The following is a 24,820-nucleotide window of genomic DNA, read 5'->3' as shown; positions in this document are numbered from 1 at the left end:
AAGATTCTTTAGGGAAAGTCATGGACCAAAAAAAAAAAAAAAAAAAAAAAGAAGAAGAAGAAATAAGAGTGAAGCAAACCCTGAGCCCTGCGCATGGCTAGGCACCGCACATTAACACTCCCATAAGCCGCCCCATCCCACCTCCCCACGGACTTAGGGACTGCCCTTGTCTCCTCTCCGCTGCTAAAGAAACTGAGCTCCAGGGAAGTTAAGAACCTTAGGTTGAGCCCACTAGCAACAGACCAGGCCTGGATGGAACCGGGCCAACTTGTTGGAAGCCAGCTTCCATTCCACACTGGATTTAGGAGAGAAGGCTGCTCACTTGGAGGGTAGATGGAGCTTCCCTCGGGGACAAAGCCGTGCTTCCCCCGGTGATCTCTCCTTGCCCAGGGGGCCAGGAAAGGGTTTTCTAGCAGGCTCCAGTCTGTGGACCACTCAGCTGAGAGGTAGCAAGCAGGTGGGCCAGCGATTCCCCTTCAAGGCACAGCCTGCTGCTTCCGGCGATGAGAGACAGTATGCCCCCCGCACTTTCTGTATTTCAAAGGTGAACCAGGGGTGCTTGCTGTGTTATGTGTGCCCACAGAAGAAGCTTGGGATCGTTATCCCTTTTAAAGAGCTTATTAAAAGAGCACTTGGATTTGTCAGGGGAACAGGGAGAGGAGAAAAGGAAAAAAAAAAACCTCTGTGGCACTTGGGCATATTCATCTTGGGAGTTGGAGTACAGGTTGGTGGCAGGAAACAATACAATTTGCAACATCAGAATAAACAGTTTCATTTCAAACTTTCTGATAGGCTCCCTGTTCTGATGGGGAAAGACAGTGTTGTGAACACAGTCACGAGAACTTCCCTCTGACTAAGAAGTCCCATTTCCTCATGGGATCCCAGGAAAATGTTGTCAGGTTAGAGCAGAGAGTTGTCTAAGACTCAATGAACATGAGTTTGGGCAAACTCCAGGAGACGGTGAAGAACAGGGAAGCCTGGCATGCTGCAGTCCACGGGTCACAGAGTCCACACAATTTAGTGGCTGAACAACTGCAGGTCACTAAGGAAAGCATCTTCCCCGGTTTTTTTTTAGTCTATTTCCATGCTCTTTCCACGCATTTCATGAGGAATCAGACTTTAGAACTGATTATTTTTTTCAGCTAGGAAAGCATACTATGCCTTAAGCATAACCACAACAAACTTACACAGTAGCGTTGATAGAGAACCATTAACTTTCCTGTCAAATTGTGTGGGTAGTATTTGACTTCACCTTTTCTTTTCTTCTTCAGTTTTTTTTTTTTTGTTTGTTTCTCAGTTTTCTCATGAGGGTGAAGTGAATTTAAGGAAATACTCTCCACAATGTCGCTCTCTCTCTTTCCATACACATATACAAGTGACATCTCCATGAGTCTAAGCATCCAATATTTTTAAGGTCGATGTGGGAAAAAAATCAGTGTACCAAGGTAGTCATATTTTTAAAATTCAAAACAGAAAAATGACAGATAATATTCACATCTTCAGCTTGTAGGAAGGAACCATCGCGTGTGTGTTACTTACTTGGAAGGAGGTGGTCAGCTTGGGTCAGCCAGTCCTAGGGGAATATTGTTAAGTCAGGATCAGCTGTGCCTCTGTGATGACACTGCAGGCTTCTGCATTTACAGTTTCCTGCATTTAGCACTTCCTGCCTTGGGAAGTGGGTCATGAGTGTCGGGAGGAGGTGGGAGCATGGGTGGGCTGTGAGTGTAGCATGGAAAATACAGGAATCCTGGAGGAGGAGGAAGAGTGATTATCTTCTCACCATGGAAACTATCTCACTTTTGCATTTACTTAACACCCACTTATTAAGCAGGTAGGATGTTCCCAGCGTGGTATGAGGCACTTGTGGACATAAAGATTAGTAAGTCATGGGCCCTGGCCTGGAGGAGTTTTTAAGTTTGTGGCAGGCAGCGAGGCAAGCGAACAGGGCATAATACTCTCTGACATTGTGAACAAGGAGCTTTGGAAGTTTGAAAGAGAACTGCTTGGGACAGATGTCCAATGTAGGTGATTTCATTTGGTATTCAAAAAGTATGGTAGGCAGGGCAGAGCAAGGAAAAGGAGGAGAGAGAAATGGGAACTTCAGCTGGAAAGAGGCACAGAGTAAAGGTAGGGAAGGTCAGACCAGGGTGCTTATTTCTCTGGGGGACAATCAGGTTCACTGTTCCTTGGATTATTGGGGCTTGTATAAAGAAGCTGGAGGTTTCTCCCATGGTTCTTAAGTAGAGTGGGTCTTCTGCCTCCCTTTCATTTCCATGGGGAAAGGAGTGGATTTGAGATGATTTTCTTTTTAGTCTAACTGATGAGCCACATCCTTCTGGAGTGAATAAATTGAGTGAATAAATTGAACTCCTTGTCCCTTGGGCATTTACCTGAAGCTTTAAGACAGAGAGAAGGACACACAGACATGGACAAGGTTGTGGAAATATCAGAGGAGATTAGTTATAAGGAGGATAGTGACCAAAAAAAAAAAAAAAAAAAAATCCTGCCAGAATGAATTCCTAACTTTGCATTGAGTGCCAGAAGTGTGGGTACCATCGGCTTCCTCTTCAGTGCTTCCACTTCTCTCGGAACAGATGAAACATGCTGTTTTGGTTAGCTCTGTGTGTCTCTCTCTCCCCTGGGGCTGGAAGCCCCTCAGAGGCTGGGAGTAGAACTGTTTCACTTACATTCCCAGCTCCTGGCACAGCGCCAGGCACATAAAAAGAGCTCAGTCCATTCTGAATGAATGAATGCTGCAAGTGTAAGGATGTTGGCTTTTAGTTGGTGTTCATGATGGAGACTCTGAATATCTTTTTAGGTTTATCATTTTGGGTTTTTAATTGTGATTGCACAGAGTAATCACTGGAACAACTAGTTCTGATAATAACTTGTTTTTATTCATGGTGGAACTAGCCTGTTGAAGTGAAAGATTTGAGCACAATAGTTATTAAACTGTACCCCCTGCTGTGACCTTGGACACTCACAAGACACTCAAGAGCCACGAATTGAAAAACCACTGTACTAGAGGCTTCACATCAGCATTGTCCAATCTGTTGCTCTCCTTATTCTCAGCATGATGGTTTGACTTAACTGTTCTCTCTGAGCTGGTCTTCCTACCGTTCAGAGTCATGGTGAACTTTCATACAACCAAAACTCACTTTTGGCATAGGTTTTGCTGTTGTTGTTTTTGTCATTTCATGTATGACTTGTACATTGGCCAAGATACTTTCATAGCTGGACTAAAGAAAGGTTAAGATACCGTCTTCTTCCCAAGGTTTCTATATAACTTTTAGATGACCCAAGGAATGGCAGTCATCTGGGTTCTTAAAAGTCAATATCTTATGGCCACTTACTCAGGGAGAGGGCAAGATCTATGTTGGAAGAGGCATTCATCTAAGATGTTTGGATGTCTTTCTTTTGCACTGCTGCTCTGTGTTAACATTTTCCAACATATTAGATCTTGGAAACAAGCATGAAGAAAAGCATAAAATGAGATCAAAACATGATCAGCTCCCTCTGAATTCTACCTTATGTTTTAGCCAGTCTATTGGCTCCTTGACTTGGAGTAATTTCAAATTCCCACTGGCTTAGTGGCAAGACATCTTCTCATTCTTTTCTAAATACACTCTTCCTTTAAAAAAAATAATTCCTCCCCACCACCTTCTCTCTTGTGAATTCTCTTTTTAAGAATTCAAAGTGCAAAGAAATTCATAAGTGAAATAGAATACATTTTTGAGCACTATGTTCATTGTTGTTCCCAGCTCAATGGAGCAGTAGAATATTTCAGTAAAGAAATTTATAGTTTTGTTTTGTTTTGTTTTGCTGTGAGTTGAGGAGGCTATGTTATCCTTGATAATCATCTCAGTGATACCGTGTCTTGGTACCCAGTCAGCTGAGGTACAATACAAGTATCATCCAACCTTGGTTACATTGTGCATACAAAGGCAAAATTTTGAGGGCTGTGGACCTCTCAGGGCAAGGAGAGTGTCAAATTCTCCTATTAGCAATATCAAAATATGATTCCAGAGAACCCATGATGAGAGATTCAGATGGGATTATATGAGACAAATGCAAATGATGGGAAATCCAATTTTAGGTCAGTTGCCAGCCCTTGGCATTCTGGTGGCTCTGTGAAGATTATAGAAAGTAGAAACTTCACTTCTGAGATTCTGATAGAAAGCCAATATGTTATAGTAACCTCTTTCATCTTGGAGAACTGTGTTCACATCCGTATCCCTACAGAGAGGAATCTAAGTAATTATTACAACTAACATATCAATTTATTATTCTCAGTGTGCATTCCTAAGAACTAATAAGGAGGGAAATTATGAATTTATAGATTAAAAACATAAAAATCATTTGAATTTAAAACTTGAGATGCTAGCACATTTCCTTTTGTTCAAATTATGGCTGCGTCAAATGAACCTATGTCTCAGAGACATAGAGAGCAGACTTGCGATTGCCAAGGCAGGGGGGTGGGGGAAGGAAGGGCTGAGAATTTGGGGTCGGAAGGTGCAAACTGTTACATGTAGAATGGTCCTACTGTATAGCACAGTGGTGCTGGGTAGCTCAGTGGTAAAGAATCGGCCTGCAATGCAAAAGACACAGGAGGCCTGGGTTCCATCTCTGCATCAGGAAGATCTCCTGGAGGAGGGCATGGCAACCCACTCCAGTATTCTTGCCTAGAGAATCCCATGGGCACAAGATCCTGATGGGCTAGAGTTCACAGGGTCACAAAGAACCCAACACAACTGAAATGACCGAGAACTCACTGGATAGCACAGGGAACTATATTCAGTATCCTGGGATAAACCATAATGGGAAATGACATAAAAAAGAATGTATATATGTGCAAAACTAAGTCACTTTGCTGTCTGGCAGGAATTAACACAGCATTGTAAGTCAACTAAACTTCAATAAAAAAGTAAATGAAGACAAATAATAAAGTATGGCTGCCGGTGCTATCTGTACTTACACGAGAAGGTCTGTAATAATCTTCCATGGTAGCCAATGAAAAATTTCTTCCCATGCTGCCAACTTAGAGAGCATAAATTACTGGGAACTTTATATGGAATAAATTATGTTCTTAAGCCTTCTCAGATGTGCAGCCAATAGAGATTTTAAAGCAGAAAACGAAATGCAAAATTGAGCTCGAAGGGGCATTTGTTGTGTTTGGAACCCTCTCTGGAGTAGCTTCCTCTCTAGCTCTGGGAGGGGATTACGGGCGCTGCCTTCCAACACCAGGCTTTCTTAGCCACACGCAGCTCTTCAGCAACCTACATGTGGTTTCCTTCTTAGATTTAAATAAAGCGATGTGGACTATTGCAATGTTGATGTGGCAGTGGGCCCTAGGAAAAAAAATGAAGAACTCTGCTCGAGTGACAGACAGGACAAAGAGGGAAAGTGTCACTGACCCCAAATGTGCCATTGCCTGACTTGCGTGCTTTTGCTGAGAACCCTGTGCTGCCATCTTTTTTCATACGACCACTGTGAGTGCAATTCATGGGTACTCTCAAGTCCACGGTGAGTTTAATTGATTTGTGGCTTTCCCCACTGCTGACGATGAAGTGGTGCTTTGGCTGTTGAAAGGTGAGGGGAACTTGATTTCAATGCAGAGATGAGATGAGATGCAGCATTCTGTAAACTGACAGATGGAAACTCTGCTTCAGAATTCATTATTTTTGTGTGTGTGTGTGTGTGTGTGTGTGTGTGTGTGTGTGTGTGTGTGTGTGTGTTAGTCGCTCAGTCGTGTCCGAATCTTTGCGACCCCATGAACTGTAGCCTGCCAGGCTCCTCTGTCCAAGGGATTCTCCAGGCAAGAGTACTGGAGTGGATTGCCATTCCCTTCTCCATAGAATTCATTATTTGACGTGGAAGATAATGGTGAAAATTTGAATCTTTGAAAGAGTGCAGTGGGTCAAAATACAGTCAGACCATTGAAAAGTTAAATGAATTTCACTGGGAAATACATTTAGATGGCAACTTCTAGGTTCCCTGATGATCTTTCTGATAGCTTTTTCTATGTTATCTTAAGTTTTCCTCATTCTCTTTGAGCTATTAAGGTGCCTGACTAAAACTTTAGATGCATACGTGTATGCTGAGTAACTTCAGACACGTCTGACTCTTTGCACCCATGGACTGTGTTCCACCAGGCTCCTCTGTTTGTGGGATTTTCCTGGCAAGAATACTGGAGTGGGTTGCCATGCCATCCTCCAGGAACTAGAACTTTGGGTCTGTATAATTCCTGACACATGAATGGAAAATGATATTCCTTATCTGAAGATACCAGATATCTTGTGGGATTGATACTTTCTTGGTCTCCTATGAAAAAGTTGAAACTACATGGCTTTATCTAGCTTATTAGTAGAAAATTAACTGACTCATTTGAAAAGACCCTGATATTGGGAAAGATTGAAGGCAGGAGGAGAAGGGAAGACAGAGGATGAGATGGTTGGGTGGTGTCACTGACTCAATGGACATGAGTTTGAGTAAGCTCCGGGAGTTGGTGATGGACAGGGAGGCCTGGCGTGCTGCAGTCCATGGGGTCACAAAGAGTCAGACATGACTGAACGACTGAACTAAACTGAACTGAAGTTACAAAATAGCATCTGTTAATTGTAATTAATCAAAAAAAAATTAAAAAGTTATGAAAAAATTCTTTTTAATAATTTCTTTTCTAATCAACTCCCCTCCATGGTTTTCAAATTGTATACATGGGTTCTTTGATGCTTGTCTTTGAAGGATGGAACCTATTTCCCAGAAATGACATAGAACTGCTTTGGAAATGAGGTAATAAAAAGCAATCGTGGCTTCTGATTTGGGTGCAGGCTTCTCTCTCTTTTGGATCTCTGGCTCTGGGAAGCCTTACAAAAAGGTCTACAAGGGTAGGAACTGAAGTCTCTGCCAAGAGCCAGTGAACCACTGAGCCTGCCAACAAGTAGGACAGTGAACTTGGAGCCAGATTCAGCAGCTCCAGTCAGTCTTAAGATGACCTGAGCTCCAGCCAATAGCTTGACTGCAAGCAAAACCACTTGACTAAGCCATTCTGATTCCTGAGTCTCAGAAACTGTGTGAGATCACAAGTGTTTGTGCAACTTGCCAAGTTTGGGGCTAATTTTATACAACAATAGATAGCTTGTACATCACTCAGAAGTAACTTGCACAGTGTCTGGTGCTGTCTAGGAGCCTAAAAAATATTTGTGGAGTGCATGAATTAAAATGAATAAATGAAACGTTGAATTTAGATCCTTCCTTGCATTCCCTATTATTTAACAACCTTTTAACTGGCTCCAGAGTGTTTCTAAGAAGGGTCTCTTCAATTATTAAAAGTTCAGCCATTCAACAAATATTCATGGCTGTTACTGTTTGTCAATGAACAACTCTTTCACTGTGAAATATTGTGAGCCCATTGGAGCATCTGCCAAGCTTTTAAAAAAGAAGTGGTTGTGGAAGCTCTCTGTTTAAAACAGTTGAAAACTAGGTTTGGGGTTGGAGAGACACAAGTCACCAAGAAAAGTGAAGGATTAGGAGGAGGACAACATTTATCTCTACACTGACAAACTCAAGGTATTCATAGGTGAGAATGAGACCATCAGTGAACGGAGGGATATAAATAGTGTGAGACATTCAACAGTGAGTGTGGACAGTGAGGGGGGGGAGTGGGTGTGCCCCGAGCTGCCTTTTGGGTCAGATGACCTGGCTCAGAACCCCACCCCTTCCATTTACCAGTTGTGAGAACTTAAGGAACTCATTCAATCCTTTGAAATCTCATTCACACATTAAGCAAGCAAAGAGTATGACGAAGGATTTTAAAGCAGATGAAACAGGTGAAAGGTTTAGTCTACTTCCTGGCATGTAGTAAATCCTTCAAGAATTGTTATTTCCTTTACTTATGATGAATTTTCATGTCTCCTGCACGGTCAGGCCTCTTTCCTGCTCACATGATCCTCCCTATGAGGTTCTTTACTATGTTTGATGTGTTGAGGTCATCTGAAAACGTGGAGTCACGGAGTATAATTAGGACAGGGTTGGATTCATCTGCTACTCTAGGAGGAGCCTGCTAAGACGAGATAAAGGAAGCCTGGACACATCTACAGTCTTTAAGGATGGACACTACAGAAGATGCTGAACACGCGTGCTACTGTTCTTTCTGTTCCATGTGGCTTTCTGCTTAGGTGTTCTTTCTTCTTAGGTTCCAGCTTTTAACTGGTTTCTTGAAGAGACCAAATGCATTTGGAGGTTCCTCCTGGACCATCAGTGTGACTTTGATGGTTGGTCTTGCGTATCTCTAAGCGGTCATTCTGAGCTTTGAGCTACCTGGGCCATTGCAGAAATAGTTCAGCCAGAAGATTTCAAAGCTCTTTAGTGAGAGACACTGCCGGGAGGAGAGGAGGAAACCCAGGATGGGCCTGGAGCTAAGCTGCTTCCTCCTTTCTTCTCTTCTTACTCTTGTTATGTGCTTCCGTTGCAGAGGCACTTTGGAATTTGCCCAACAAGTGAGTTTATAGGTAGATCCCACTAGAATATTATTCAAGCCCTTTGGGACACATCTGCAAATAAATATGATGAACAAATTAAATGTAACGTTTAATGATATTAAAGCTACATTTCTGTTCTCTTCACTATTTTTTGTTTGTTTTTTTGTTCCGTTCACTTTTATATTAACATGTGTTTTCCAAGTTTGACTCCCATTTGTTTTAGATATTTAGCAAGATAAAACACACCTTTTAACTTTTTAAAAGTCCTGGTGGGAGGAATTGGAAAGCATAATTGAGAAAATTCTGTAGAATGCCCCCTCCTAGGGGTAGAGAAACCCAATGGAGCCTTTCCTTATCTTTATAAATCTATCTCTCCTTCCACTTATAAAGAAAAATATCCTAGAAGATCTGTGGGATTCATATCTTCTTTTTGCTCTAAATCCATTATCTCAGCATTAAAAACATATGGCATGGCAATTGTATCAATGAGAGTTTAGAGAAAACATGGAAATAATTTTGTTTGTAAGGATAAACTAGATTCTGCTGATGTAACAAATTAGTACTAAAGTATTAGTGATTTAACAGAATAAAGGCTTTTTTTCTACATATCAGTGGCAGGTTGGCAAGGGGATTCTGTTCCACGTACCTACACGGAGCCCAAGATGATGGACGCTTTACTATCTATTGCTGGACCACCCTGAATTAATCCCTGGAGAAGGGAATGGCAACTCACTCCAGTGTTCTTGCCTGGAGAATCCCATGGACAGAAGAGTCTGGCGGGCTACGGTTCATGGGATCGTAAAAAATTGGACAAAACTGACCGACTAACGCTTTCACTTGAATCAATGGCATCCTCTGTGTCTGCAGCAGGGGAAGAGATTACTGAAAGGCTTCATGACCAGAAGTAGCATTTGGTCTTTCTTCTCATACCCTGTTGACCAGAACTAGTCGTCTGGCTAAGCATAACTGCCAGGAGTCTGGAAAATATAGTCTTTTATGTTTTTGGAAAGCAGCAGAAAGCCAGATATTGGTGAGTGCCTGTGTTGACTACCACATTACAAATTTAATCCCTTCAAGAAAACCAAGGACTAGCAGGGGCTGTGTCCTAGGTCACAAAATAATCCAGGGACAGAGTCAGTACTAGAACTCAGCTCTTTTGGTACCGGCTATTATTTCTGCTGTTATTTTTGCCGCAGTTAACTCCTTCCTCTGTGGGAAATAATGGCACACGGATAGGTGGCACTGGTGGTAAAGAACCTGCCTGCCAATGCAGGAGACATGGGTTCTGCTGGGGTCCAGCCTCGGCAGGATCCAGGGGTACCCTCAAGATGCCCCTGGAGGAGGAGAATTCCATGGACCGAGGAGCCCGGTGGATAACAGTTCATGGGGTTGCAAAGATTTAGACATTACTGAAGTGACTTAGTACATAGCACATGTAGAGTAAATCATCAGGTGTGAATGGAGAATGATGACGGTGCTGTGATTTTTAAGTGATCCTTTTCTATCATATGCCAGGCAAAGCTTATTTTCTGGTTGTGGCTTAGAGGAGTTCCAGGCCATATCTCACTAGCAGAGAGTTTTCTTTTTCTTAAGCAAAAACAATTTTTTTTTTACACTCAAGTAGTAACTATATCCTGTATGTACTTAGACAGAAACTTCTGAAGTCATTTTCAAGTATCTTTTCTCATGTGCTTTACACATAATGTATGAGAAATAAGGAGGTTGCATGTCACTGACTTAATTTTACAGATACCCAAGGCAATGAGAGTATGCATACAAGCTCACACAGCCAGTGAGTGGTGACCCTGGGACTAGAATTCAAAGCTGTGATTTTCAAAACTGGCACTGAAGCACAAGCTGGTTTGCTTCCATCCTTTTTCCTAGCATTGTGGATTTCCTGGTGTAAAATAAATAGTTAGGTTACTTTCTCCAAGCTTCAACAGCTTTTCCGTGGTAGGAAGAGGAGCATAATTTGACTCTTAACCTTGGACGCTTCTTCTAGATTCTTATGTTGAGAAAAATATAACACACCCTGACATCTGGAGGGTGTTACATTGAGGCTCAACTTATGTCTCCAATACTCTTCTGAAATACAAAGATTTTTTTTTGCTCTGTTTACCTTAGTTGGGAATAATAATATAACTAAGACATGGGATTAAAAGAATGCCTCTCATATTCCATATACTATATGCATGTTTGCTATTACCTATTACTCAATATTCTGGGATAATCAAGAGCAAAGAAGGAATATGAAACAAACGAAGTAAACTCAGCTCTACAAATTCCCTTTCTATATCTACTTTCTATTCCTTAGAACCTTTCAGAGTACTGATAGACAGTATATGTCATAAGTAGAAATTTTGTACAACTGATACATTTCCTTGGGCTAATGGTTACAACTAATAGAACCTTGAAACTCCAATACTTTGGCCACCTGCTGCAAAGAGTCGACTCATTTGAAAAGACCCTGATGCTGGGAAAGATTGAGGGCAAGAGGAGAAGGGGATGACAGAGGATGAGATGGTTGGATGGCATCACTGACTCAATGGACATGGATTTGGGTGGACTCTGGGAGTTGGTGATGGACAGGGAGGCCTGGCGTTCTGTGGTTCATGGGGTCGAAAAGAGTCAGACACAACTGAGCGACTGAACTGAACTGAATAGAACATTGGGCTAATGGTTGCAACTAATAGAAATAATAATGCTTGCTTCCAGTTGCAGCTAATAGAACCAGGGTAGAAACTGGCTTGATCAAAAAAAGAATATATTACCTCCAGTAATGGAAAAGAGGAGGGAAAAGCTAAGGGTGCAAATAATACCCCTAGGAAATGATTTTTTATCTTTTGATTCTGCTTTTCTTTGTGTTGACGTCATTCTCAAGTAAGTGGCAGCAAAGATGGCCACTAGTACCTCAAAGATTATAGTTTTGTAATTTAGCTTTTTTTTTTTCTTGGTAGTTGCATCAAACATTTCAGAGTTAATAACCATAGGTTTGATTGAGTCTCATGCCCAGCGTTGGAAAAGTCACCATCGTTTTGATTGGTCAGGTCTCAGTTATCTGTCAACGGCACCCAGTGGGTGGAGTCAGCTCTATTTAAACCTTAAGGACTGAGATACAGAAAAGAGGTGTTATCTTAACAGAAAATCCAGCTTCTATTACATAAAGAAGGAATGGATGCTGCGCAGAGAAAAATTACAGATATCTATTCCAGTACTCAACTATATTCTCGAGTACTCAACAAATGCAGGAGAGAAACATAGATTATTGCCGCCAAGGGTGTTATTTTATGTTGAAAGCAAAGAGAGCTAGGATGCTAAGGACAGGTGGGAAAATCTGATAGATGAAATCAGATCTCAAGTTACCTTCTTTTCTTTAACACTACAGTTTCCCAGAGCTTTACACATGTAATAGAAGTTGATAATAATTTTCACAATTTTTTTTAATAGAAAAATATATTGGGGGGAGGGAAGGTCTATAAGCTATAAAACAAAATTTTGGAAGCTTGTAAGATGTAAATCCATGGCTGATTCATGTCAATGTATGGCAAAAACCACTACAATATTGTAAAGTAATTGGCCTCCAACTAATAAAAATAAATGGAAAAAAAAAATAAAAGTTTGTAAGTGATCAGTCTTCTTCAGGTAAATAAACTTGGAGATGTTGGTCTACTCTATAGATAAGATAGCTTTTCAATCCCCAGGCTCCCTGTTATTCAATTGGATTTACCTTTGCTTAATTGGTAAGCAGTGCTGATCCCAAATACAACTGCCTTCAGAAGAGGAAGCTTATCTTTGATGTTCTAACTTTCTAAAAATGCAAGTTACTGGTACCCCGAGCCTGGAGCACAGTTATGGGACAACCACTTCCTTCTACAAATCACATCCATTTATCTCTGTGGGCAAAGTCCATCATTTTCATCTACCTGTCATATCTAGTTTTGGTGGAACTCATTTGCAACCATCATACATAAAATAGTCCTTAAATACCAAGTAAATTGATACAAATCCATCAACAGATTATGCTTGTAAATAAACTCTATCAACTGATACTTATAGCACACTCCTGCTTCTTAAGTTCTTGCATGTACACCATCTCACTTGATCATCATGAGAGCTCTGGAAGGCAGGAAGGACACATAAGAATATTACTTTTCCCCTATCAAAACTAATGAAACAGAGATGGAGTGATCTGCTCAAACTGATGACTACTGTGAGGTTTGGAGTCCAGACCTCAGGTTTTTCCCACTACATCTTGCATCTGAATTTGGGTGAAGGCTGTAGTGTTCATTGGAAGGTTCAAGAAAAAACTCAGGAGTCAAATGAACAAGGGTTTTAAGACTGACCGCTGATTGTTGTATGACTTTGGGCAAGTTTCTTAATCATTTAGCCTCAAATTATTCAACTGTATTTTTTTAACCATTCCATACCTCATAGGATTCTTGTGATGATTAAATAAAATATTACGTGGACAGTGCTTAGCAAAGGCTCTGTATGTAAATTCATGCTTCAATATTCCAGGTATTGTTCTCATCTTATATCTCTAAATGCTTATTTAACCTTCATTCACAAAGAGAAAAAAAGATTTGACTCATTCATCTGGATTGCTCCATGCTTATGCCTCTGTTAACTGCATCTTTTAGGTATGGCTTAAACAGGAGAGCAAATTACCTGGATCAGTCTCTTACCTCACCATAGTGACATAGTGAAGTCGCTCAATCGTGTCCAACTCTTCGCAACCCCATGGACTGTAGCCTACCAGGCTCCTCCCTCCGTGGGATTCTCCAGGCAAGAGTACTGGAGTGGGTTGCCATTTCCTTCTCCCGGGGATCTTCCCGACCCAGGGATCGAACCCGGGTCTCCTTCATTGCAGGCAGACGCTTTACCCTCTCACCATGCTTGCATCTAATTGCTTGATCTATCTTTTTTGCCTTTCTGATCATCCACTATAAAGCCAAGTATCTGTTATTTGTACTCAACAGATTATAAGGTTAATACTATCCTGCATATTCTAGTATATAAATATAAATTCTACAATATGATCAAACAATTTAGACTAACGTAAACAACACTACCACACATTGGAGTCCTGTTTTTCAGACTAAATAAACCTCAAAGAAAGTTATTTCTCCCCTTTTACTTTGTTTTGAACTTGTCCCAATTCAGGCTGCATTATAGATTTCCCCAGTGTTTGTTTTGTAAAAGGTAGGCGAATTATTTCCATGCAGCCCCAGCATGGTTCTTCTGTAACCTGGCTTTGAGTATGATAGCCAAAACATCTATTTCTTTTGAGCAGAGCCTCATCAGCGAGTGATTCTGTCGCGTAAACGCGAAGGGAAATAGGACGTGTGTTCCTGGAAGGGGGCAGGCTTTCCTACTGGTCCTGATGCTTTCTTTCGTCTCTGTGTCACTGGAGCTCAGTGACGGGAGCACTGGTCCATGGCGGGGCCAACTTTCTGCCAAGAGGAGTTTCTAGCCTAATGGTGGAGGCAGAGAGTCAGCAGAGAATAAGAGGCGGTGATTAAGAGAGCGGGGTTGTGAGCATGTGGACGGGAGCGCCGAGTGCAGATTTGGTGTGGGGGGACTCTCCAGGGTGATGACATCCAAGGAGAGGGCTGGAGGATGAGTGTGGATCAGCCACGTCAGGATTTGGTGGGAGGAGGAAAGAGGCAACTATTCTGGGCCAAGAGGAGATGCAAGGACTGTGAGGAGTAAGCAAATTTATCGGGATTAAGGAGCTCAGAATTTAAGGAGCAAGCTGGCTTCTCTGGCAGCTCTGAGGGTAAAGCATCTGCCTGCAATGCAGGAGACCCACGTTTGATCCTTGTGTCAGGAAGATCCCTCGGAGAATGGAGTGGCTACCCACTCCAGTATTCTTGCCTGGAGAATTCCATGGACAGAGGAGCTTGGCAAGCTACGGTCCGTGGGGGTCACAAAGAGTAAGACAGGACCGAGTGACTAACACTTTCACTTTTCACACTGGCAGGAGAGAAGGCAGAAAGAAGGGTAGGGACCAGAATGAGGAGAGAGTAACCTTGGAAACTTCCCCCATTCCTACACCCAACTCCACAAAGGAAGAAATGACCTCTGATGTCCCATTCTCTCCCAGAGGAAAGATAGTGAAGTTAAAGTCGCTCAGTCATATCCACCTCTTTGCGACCCCATGCAGTTCATGGAATTCTCCAGGCCAGAATACTGCAGTGGGTAGCCTTTCCCTTCTCCATGGGATCTTCCCAACCCAGGGATGGAACCCAGGTCTCCCACATTGCAGGTGGCTTCTTTACCAGCTGAGCTACAAGGGAAGCAGGGGAAAGATGACTCCCTTTAAAACCCAGATTTTCAAGAGATTGAAAGAAAATAACACTGAGCACTCGGTGATATACCAGACACAGTTTTAGTTACTTTAGATTATTTAAATAATCCTGTGGCACAGGCACTACTGTGGTCTCCACTTTATAGATGAGGATATTGAGACAAGGGGAGAGAAATGACCTGCCCAAGGCACTCAGCTGAAGGCTTCCTTGGGACTGAATCTGAGGGCGGCTGGCTCCAGGGAATGTCCCCTCCACAAGGAGCGCTTGTAGCAGTAAGCTGTCCCGTGAGCTGATTCAGGAATTCCTCTAGAGCTTCCAGCAGTGCCATGGCAACTCTAGAAAGCTCTCCTGAAATTCATATACGGTATTCACTCTTTCATTGTTGAAATTTTTGGTCAGGACAATGTTTTAATAAGACCTGGTTATGAAAATAATGATGTTCTTAAGCTCAACTTAAAACTATCATTGCAAGTTATGGAGGTTTATCGTGAAAGAACTTCCAGACACCTTTTATCTTTACTTTTGCTGTTTTTTTTTTTTTTTTAACATGAGTAATGAAACCAGACAGGTCACTGTCTGTTAAAGTCAGTAACATTTCCTGGTTTCCAGGAGGTGACAACGATGACTTTTCTTTGCCTTTTCAGCATGGCTACACTTTGTTGAAATTCAGGATCTGCTTTTATCATGACATATTCAGGATTTTCTTTTACTTTGCAGTTTTTAGCAGAATTTCTCTCTCTCTCTCTTTTTTAGATTGTATTACATGCTTTTGTCCCCAAATGAAAATGCAGGCTCCAGCCCTACTTCCAACAATGCCTTTTTGGGTGTCTTGTTCAGAAGTTCATATGTTAGGATGTCAAAGGTACAATATGACTTTTGGTACATGGGTTGTAGCAAAAAGTGAATTTCTAGAGAATACACTACAATTTCAAGGAAAAAAAAAGTTTAAAAAGTGGAGCAGATTTCATAAAAAAGAAGCTAATTTTAAACTGAGATGCCTTTACCCAGGGGATTTTTTACTGATATTTTACATGACAACCTCGGAATTAACATTGCCTTGCTAACATTTCCAGTGCATGTATAACTTCTGACTAAACTATGCTCTATCAGGAAAAAGAAAGTCATGTTTGCTAACTGTTTTCAAACTTGGCAGATTTATTCTGAGAGTACCAGTTAAGCAAATCAGATTCAAAAACAAAAACATCATGTCATATTTATAGTATCAGAAAAATGTTTTTATGAAAAATATTTTAGGACTATCTATAATTAGTTCCTGGAATAGTTTTTTTTTTCATTGTTTAATTTTTTGTCCCTGTCAACAAACATTTGTCATATTAGATCAGGTCATTTGAGCTTTGCATCCTATTTCGACGTTTCTTCTAGGATATGTGAGCATGAGCAAACACTCTTTAATTATCCTGATCAAGTGTGGGGGACATCTTTTTGCTGACCCCACTTGTAATCAACTGTGATCTTCTAGAAGCAGGCGAATTGATTGCTTTTATCTTCCCCAACTAGTCAGAAGAGTGGGTCATATATTATTCTACCCTTTGGAAAAATGCAATCCAGTGATTGATTTTATGACTGCCACTGGCAGCAAATTCCTCAGAATGAATTCTACCAGGTGAAGAAGTATTTCCTCTAACTTGCTTTAAATTTCCTTAGCATTAACTTCTCTGAGTGGCCCAGCCTCTTATGGGACAATGTAATAAGGATCTATCAGTTTTACTGCCCAGCACCTATCTTTAATGCCTAAGTAAATCTCTCTTACTTTCCAGCCCTGACCCTGTAATTTTAACTTCTGAAATCTCTCGTCATGAATGAATCTACCTGGTATGCAGTTTCTTGCCCTGCTCTGGCGCTCTGCCTTCCCTGAACTACATGCCTGCAGGTGAGAAAGTGAGAAATAGAGACGATAGCGCAGATGGCCGTGTATGATACTCCTCCACAATGCTGTGGCACTGTGCTCGCTCATATCTATCTTCTCTGCACACAAAAATGGGAAATTCATGGAAGACAACAAAAAGTTGCTTTGAAAATTTTTTATCTAGTTCATATCCACAGACAGTGCATTGTGCACCCTGGGATTTTTTTTTTTTAATCCTATAGAGAATGATCTATAGGGGCTTTGACACATCTTTGCTCTAATTTCTACATCCCATGCCTGGGAGGGGGGCGGTGTCAAGCTTTCTTTTTATTTAAAACACTAGGCATCTATTTCTTTAAATAAATGGAGACCTCAAGCATTAGTTACTAGTCAAATCAAATGATAATACGATGTATAACTACTCAAACTCCACATTTTTCTCTAGATTTTTGCCAGGATACACCTTATCTCCACCTGCACCCCCGAATAATGTTATTTCTAGTGTCTTAGTTTTGTAATGCCACTGTCAAGCTGGACTTACCTGATGACAAGAAAACTTGTGTAAGACTTTCAAACCTTAAGTGAAAAAACTGTATCGTAACAAAACATATTTTGTCATTTATTTACCGAGGTGTATATGAGAGAGACAAGATGCTTTGTGCTTGTTGAGTAAATTGGCTTTGAAATTGCATATTTAAATCATGGAGGCAAGACCCAGAAGGGTCAAAAAATAAATAAATAAACATCAAATTGGCGTACATACTGAGGCAAGGGTGATTTTGATTTTGCTTTACTTAATGGCTATTCTGTGAGGAGGAGATGACAGAGGAAGAGGCATGACAAACCAGGAATGCCTCTGCAGTGATGCTCTTTTGCCCTTTCTCTCACATTCTTCCTTCCCTCTCTCTCTCTCTCTCGTCCTATCTTCTCTCTCTTTTATTTCCATCAAAGATTATTGAGCACCTATTGTGTGTACCCATGGTGCTGGGTTCTGGGATGCAATAGTAAAACAGAAATAGTCTCTGAACTCAGAGCAGGAAAACTGCAGTCACGAAGCAATTGCATGAAGTGCCTGAGAAGTCATCGTCCAGGAATCGGGAGCATGGGTAAAGAGCCACCATCCACGATGTGAAGACTTCCTGTGGGGAGCCGTTTTTAAACTGATGCTCAAGGGATGTGCAGAAGTGAGCCGGAAGAAAACAGAGTTTGGAAGAGAAAAGGTCATCTGTGAAACAGACGGAGCTCGTGGCAGACAGGCTGAGGGAAGTCCAGGCGGGCAGGAGGGCTGGGGGGCAGGGCTCCAGGGAAGAGTTCACTCCTAAGGAAGGACACCAGGGCTCAGGGGGCCAGCTGCTGCTTTGGAAACAGAAGGAAAGATGGTACCTGGGAAGCTATTTGGGGAAAAGAAGGTGTTCTTTTCCCTAAATCTCATCAAGATTAGTTTGAGTTCAAATAATTACAATAAAGTCTTTTGAAGTAGCTTCAGAACTTAAGAAAAGAGGACATTAGAGATTCAAGAATATACCAAACATTTATATCCATGCATCCCCCTCCCTAGATAGGGACCACAATATGGGGTATGGGCAGACTAGCTGGGTGTAATGGACTTTACCCTCTCTGGAAACTAGCAGAGGTTCACTTGGTGCAGAGATTTTTTTTTTTTTTTTCTTTAAAGGCACTCCTTTCAGCATCAGGCCCATACAGCTGAGAGAGACCACAGAAAACACCTTTCCAGGTATGTAGTACTTTTCATTCTAACTTGCAAGCCTTTTTTTTTTTCTGCTGGTAAAAGCCACGACAGTCATAAAAATTAATGTTTTCGCTTTCCCACACAGGGGGAGGATCAGTCTTTTGATGAGTGGAAATTAATGATCAGAGTCAGTAGCATATTTGAGTCAGTTCTAATGAGGTGGATGAGCCTATAGCTTATCATACAGGTGATGTTAAGTCAGAAAGAGAAAGATCAATATTGTATACTAACACATATATATAAAATCTAGAAGAATGGCCCTGATGATCCAACTTGCAAGGCAGCAAAGGAGATGCAGACATAAAGGGCAGATTTTTGGACACAGTGGGGGAAGGGGAGGGTGGGATGATTTGAGGGAGCAGCACTGAAACATATACACGACCATATGCAAAACAGAGAGCCAGTGGGAATTTGCTGGGAACCTGAAGCTGGTGCTCTGTGACAACCTAGAGACGTGGGATGGGGAGGGAGGTGGGGGGGTGGTTCAAGAGGGGAGGGAATGTGTGTACACCTGTGGCTGATTCATGTTGATGTGTGGCAGAAACCATCACAATATTGTAATTATCCTCCAATTAAAGATAAAGTTTAAAGAATAGAGGTCAGAGTCAAGATCCCCCTGCCCATCTACACATTGGTGCAGAAAATAATTGCTCTGACTGCACCTGCAGACAAAAGGCCCAGTGCATCTCCATCCATCCATCCACGTCCCCATGACTGACAGGAGACCAAGGGCCATTCAGCTTCAAGTGGAAAAGACAGCTTGCTAGACTAGGCCTCTGGAGCCCAGCACAGTTCTGCCATGTGGAATTGTGACTTACTGGACATCAGGAAGGCAATTTGAGCCCCCATCATCTTCCATATACTCTTCATGAATGAGTTCAACATCTTAGTTTACCGACCTGCTTGTTGATCTTAGTTGATCCCGTAATTTTGTTTTTGTTTGGCCTAATGAAGGCAAGTGGTTAGGAGAGATATCTAAGATACAGGTTCTAGTCTGCAAATGTAAGAATATATTCTGAAATTTGGTTGGGAGACTCAGTGTAGGGTTGGGTCTTAGACCACCATTCAGTTTCTGACCTTAATATTCTTTTATACCAAAAAAATTAAAGCCAAAATTTTCATATCAAAAAAATTAAAAATTGAAGCAGAAGTTATATGCCAAATCATTAAAGAGGCATGATTCATCCATGTTCTCACTGAGGCTGACAAATACTTTGGGTACAGAGACAAGCAGAATGAGACTAGGGTCTTCATGCTTTAGGTTGAAAGTGAAGTCGCTCAGTCATGTCCGACTCTTTGTGACCCCATGGACTGTAGCCTACCAGGCTCCTCCATCCATGGCATTTTCCAGGCAAGAGTACTGGAGTGGGTTGCCATTTCCTTCTCCAGGAGATCTTCCCAACCCAGGTCTCCCACATTGTAGGCAGACACTTTACCGTCTGAGCCACCAGGGAAACTTTAGGTTGATATAGTGTTTAAACATTTGGAACTGTGTTTTTCTCAAAGGATATTTAGGAAAAAACTCTTTTGCTTAGACATATTTAATGAAGGTAGTTGATATTTAAATTTTAACTTAAAAGGGATTTTAAACTGAAATTATTTATACTATACTAATACTAGCTATAATACTGTATTATACTATACTTATGATCCTAATACTATACTAATGGACTTTCCTGGTGGCTCAAATAATAAAGAATCTGCCTGCAATGCAGGAGATCCAGGTTTGATCTCTGGGTTGAGAAGATCCCCTGGAGAAAGGGAACAGCAACCCACCCCAGTATTCTTGCCTGGAGAATTCCATGGACAGAGGAGCCTGGGGGTGGTGCTATAGTCCATGGGGTCACAAAGAGTCAGACAAGACTGAGCAACTAACACTTTCACTTTTCATACTAATACTATGTCTATATCTATATCCATCTATCTATATTTGGGGGAAAAGGAGAATAGGGGTCAGGATCATGTGTGTGTTAATTCAGATTCAAAGAGGCCAATCTGATATTTTGAAAGACTATGTCCAATTTCATCACTAACTGAACAGGCACTTTTGTGAAATACCCCTTTGTGAGGCAGGAACATTACCGTATCCCCTGGATCCCAGAATACTCCTAGAACTTTTTCCTGAATCTTCTAGAGAAGGAACTCAAAACACACTTACTGAACCAAATTAAATAATGGAGCAAGCACAGCTGGTGGCATCTAAGGATGCTGAAATGCTCAGCGCGTGTGTCCATGCCTGAACCCTGCTCCTACTAACTTCTTTCCTGCCTATTTCCTGTTCCAGATATAAAAGTATCCATAACTGGGGTAGTTGACTCAAAATAACAATGATGACAACAACAGAGCAGTAACGACCTAGACTGAGCACTCACTATGCATCAGAGACTGTGCCATGCACTGTGATTTTCTGTGATCCTTACAGCAGCTGGAGGAGGTACGTTGCTATGATTATTTCTGTTTCACAACCAAGAAAGCCCAGGCTTAGAGAGGAACGGCTCAGTGTCATGGGACTAGCGCAGGGTGGAACCAGAACTTCAAGTTGTTTTCTATGGCCTGATTCTTGATACCATGCTGTTAATCATTTTCCAAACTCACCAGGCCAGACCTTAAAGCACAGAAGGCTCTAGAAAATCTAGAAAGATTTCCCTGTGCCTCAGAAAATCCAAAGCAAACTTAGAGTGGGAGAGCACGGCTTGGGACCAATTCTTTCCTTCTGTCTTTGTTCTTCCTTTTTCTCATGACTCTATTAAGCTCTGCCAGGCGCTGCAAGACCCTTGAGTGGGTATGGGAGGGCTGACTGAGAAAGACTGTGCGTTCTGATCTTCTGCCTCTTTCCTGTTCTTCCCACAGGACTGATGGGCTAAACAGACTTAATGCTTGGCTGTAGGCATTCCTGTGGAAGACTCCAGCAGACCCACATGTCCTACGGTTCAACTTTTCAAACCTACCTCTTTGTAATTCTTAAGTAGGAGTCTGAGCTCTGTTGTCATATTTCAGTTTTACAGTTTCTCTGAAATATTTTGATCCAAATATGCCCTTAGAGTCATGCTTTATTAATGTGATATGACTCATATTAGTGACTGCTTGCTCTTCAGCCATATGCCCTGAATAAGTTATCGGGTTTCATTGTTTACCCTAAGTTTAAAAAAAAAATTCCATGCTCTCTGACCTTGTGACACCTAAACCCTGCTCATGCAGTTAAAACAGGAAAACTAGTTATCTGATATCATGAAGGCAAATCAGCTTGTAGAAGCCCTCAAATGTTTCCATTTCCACTGGTGTGAGGGCGTTGTGGGAGCCATGGATTATTCATCAAGAAAGCACAGGAGAGAATTTCTTTTTTGTTTGTTTGTTGATTTCCAAAGTAAACCCAAGTATGAAGAGATACAGCTGCGGTGCCTTTATTTTTCATTGTTAGCACATATCATTATGTCATCCTGGAAGAACTGCCCAAAGAAATAGGAAAAAGAAATTACCACGTGGATTGCTTAATGGCCCTCCTCCTGCCTGCCTGCAGAACTGTCTGAGAAAGGAACATGCACACACATTAGTCAGGCCCTCGGGGTTAGAAGGCTTCTCACCGCGCAGTGCCAGGGTAGCCTGGGAGTCTGCAGAGCAGGCTTTGGCAGGCCACCAGAGAAAGGGCATTTCATAATCAAGAACTTACCCCAGAGGATTCTGAGCCAACAAGACAGTGTTGGGAGTCAAGGGCTAGGGAAGAACGAGCGGATTTATTCTGTGGACCCAAACCTCTGCACTTAGAGATATTTCCTTTCTAGTTTTGGTTTCCTTTTATTTTAGCTGCTGCAGTTTTTTTCCCTCACCAGATTTCACTGTTCTGTCTTTGGTGTACCTGACTGAAGTGTTACACAAATCCATCACTAAAGAATATACTGGCTATACACTGGGGGGTGGTGGTAGTGATGGAAGAGACCCTGGGTTTCCTAATAAGATAAAGGAATAACGAACATTTATTGAGCACTTTTACCAAGTGATACTAAGACATGCATGAAGTAGTTCAGGTAATCCTCTGAACCTAGCATTTGGGTACTATTATGAAGTTAATTTCAGTTGAGGTAACAGATGCGTGGAAAGGTTAAGTAACCTACCTGAGGTCACAGAGCAAGTAAGTCACAAAGGCAAGACACACAGCCCTGTAGCTTGATCAAGTTCATGGTCTTTTTTTTTTTTTTTTTTTTTTTTTTGTTCAAGGTCTTAAGAGGTCTTTGTTCCTCCAAATGGGAATGACCCGTCTTCCTTTGGGTCTACCAGGAGCTGTTGGGAGTGCCTAGGTCTCCGTATTTACTTAAGGACCTATTATGTAATAGGACCTAACTAATACACGATTTAAAACTACAAGAGATACATTGGGTTGAAAGACAGTCTGGCAATTTCTTATAACACTAAACACACTCTTCTCGTGTTATCTAGCAATGATGTTTATTCATATGAGTTGAAGATTTATGTTCACACCAAACTTTGCATATGAGCGTATATAGCCACTTTATTCATAGTTGGCAAGACTTGGTACTTTTCACGTTGTCCTAGTAAGTGACTGGATAAACAAACCATGGCACAACCAGACAGTGTAATGTCATGAGACAATAAAAAGAAATGCGCTAATAGACAGACATGGAGGAAACTTACATGTATTGTATACAATTCCAACTATATGACATTCTGGAAAAGGCAAAACTACAGAGACAGTAAAAACCCCAGATGTTGCTAGAGGCTTCATGGGGAAAGAAAGTCGAATAGGTAGAACACAGTTGTTTTTTTTTAATTTTTTCTCACTTTTAAATTTATTAATTTTAACTGAAGGATAATTGCTTTGCAATATTGCATTGGTTTCTGCCACACATCCACAGAAGTCAGTCATAGGGACATACGTCCCCTCCCTCTTGACCTCCCTCCCACTTCCCGTCCTTCCCACCCCTCTAGGTTGTTGCAGAGCCTAGGTTTGAGTTCCCTGAGTCATAGAGCAAATTCTCGCTAGACATCTATTTCACATGTGGTAATGTGTATGTTTCCATGGCAACCTCTCCATTCCTCCCGCCCTCTCCTTCCTTCCCACCTCCCATGTCCGTAAGTCTGTTCTCTGTGTCTGCGTCTCCACTGCTGCCCTGCAAATAGGTTCATCAGTACCATCTTTCTAGATTCCATATGTATGTGTTAATAGGCGATATTTGTCTCTCTTACTTCACTCTGTATAATAGGCTTTAGCTTCACCCACCTCACTAGAACTGATTCACATGTGTCCCTTTTTATGGCTGAGTAATATTCCATTGTGTATATGTATCATGGCATCTTTATCCATCTGTCGCTGGACATTTAGGCTGCTTCCATGCCCTAGCTATGGTAAGGAGTGCTGCAATGAACACCGAGGTCCAAACACAGGGAGTATTTAGGGCAGTGAGACTACTCCCTATGATGCCTAATGGTGGATACATGTCTTTATGCATTTGCCAAAACCCACAGAACATACAACACGGAGTGAAGCCTGATGTAAACCATGATCTTTAGCTAATAATAACGAATCAGTATTGGAGCATCAATTGCAACATATGAACCACACCAAAGCAAGACGGGAATAGGAGGGCAAGGTTGGGAAGGGATATGAAGGGATATACAGAAACTCTTTATACAGTTCACTCAAATTTTCTATAAATCTAAAATTCCTCCAAAAATGTATTAATTTAAAGAAAAGACTGTGGTGAGTTTGGATGGGAGGGACGGGGAGACAGGAGGGCGTATCTTTTCCCTGTCCTACCGTTTGCATGTCTATTCAAGGTAAATTAAAAGTTAAAAGCCAGTAAAGGAAAGAACAGGGGCTTCCCTGGTGGCTCAGCCAGTAAAGAACCTACTTGTAATGCTGGAGACCTGGGTTCGATTCCTGGGTTGGGAAGATCCCGGGGAGAAGGGAATCACTACCCACTCCTCTACTGGGCTGGAGAATCCCATGGACAGAGGAGCCTAGCAGGCTACAGTCCATGGGGTCACAAAGAATTGGACACATTTGAGTGACTAAGGAAAGAATTCTCAACTTTAGGTATGATCCTGGGGCTATGGCCTATTTTGAATGGTGGAGTCCTGGTCTCCTGTATTCTTGATGCAACAGAGGAGCCATGCTCAGGATCCACCTGCTTGGACCAAAGGTGGCTGGGGTAGAGTCAGAAGGTCTTAGGTTGGGAGTGACGATAGGGCTTCATGCTGCCCACTCTGGCCCCGCTCAAATCTGCACGTTCATCTGAGATTTTGGAGAGCCCATTCTGCTGGGCTAGTTTGTATCCTGAGCTTGCTGAAATGAGACAATGCATGAAAGAAAGAGGTGGGAAAAAAAAAAAAAAGTGGGATGGGAGGAGAGAAAAAACAAAGAAAGAGAGAGAGGAAGGAGCAAATTAAGGACGGAAGTGGA

General features: G+C 41.8%; 1 long non-coding RNA gene across 1 annotated transcript in view; it reads left to right on the top strand.

Moving 5' to 3' along the window:
• The window catches only part of LOC136147252 (uncharacterized), a 37,409-nt gene extending 15,619 nt beyond the window's left edge, over positions 1–21,790 (top strand). The window contains exons 2-4 of the long non-coding RNA XR_010659127.1: positions 18,331–18,390; positions 20,690–20,839; positions 21,256–21,790. This is a non-coding gene — a long non-coding RNA (uncharacterized lncRNA). The remainder of the gene's footprint in view (positions 1–18,330; positions 18,391–20,689; positions 20,840–21,255) is intronic.
• Positions 21,791–24,820: the final 3,030 nt, after the last annotated feature.

Source organism: Muntiacus reevesi, chromosome 15, assembly GCF_963930625.1.
Source record: "Muntiacus reevesi chromosome 15, mMunRee1.1, whole genome shotgun sequence".
Classification (NCBI taxonomy): Eukaryota; Metazoa; Chordata; class Mammalia; order Artiodactyla; family Cervidae; genus Muntiacus; species Muntiacus reevesi.
Note: the sequence above shows the minus strand (reverse complement) of the source record. Positions and strands in the feature narration are given on the sequence as shown.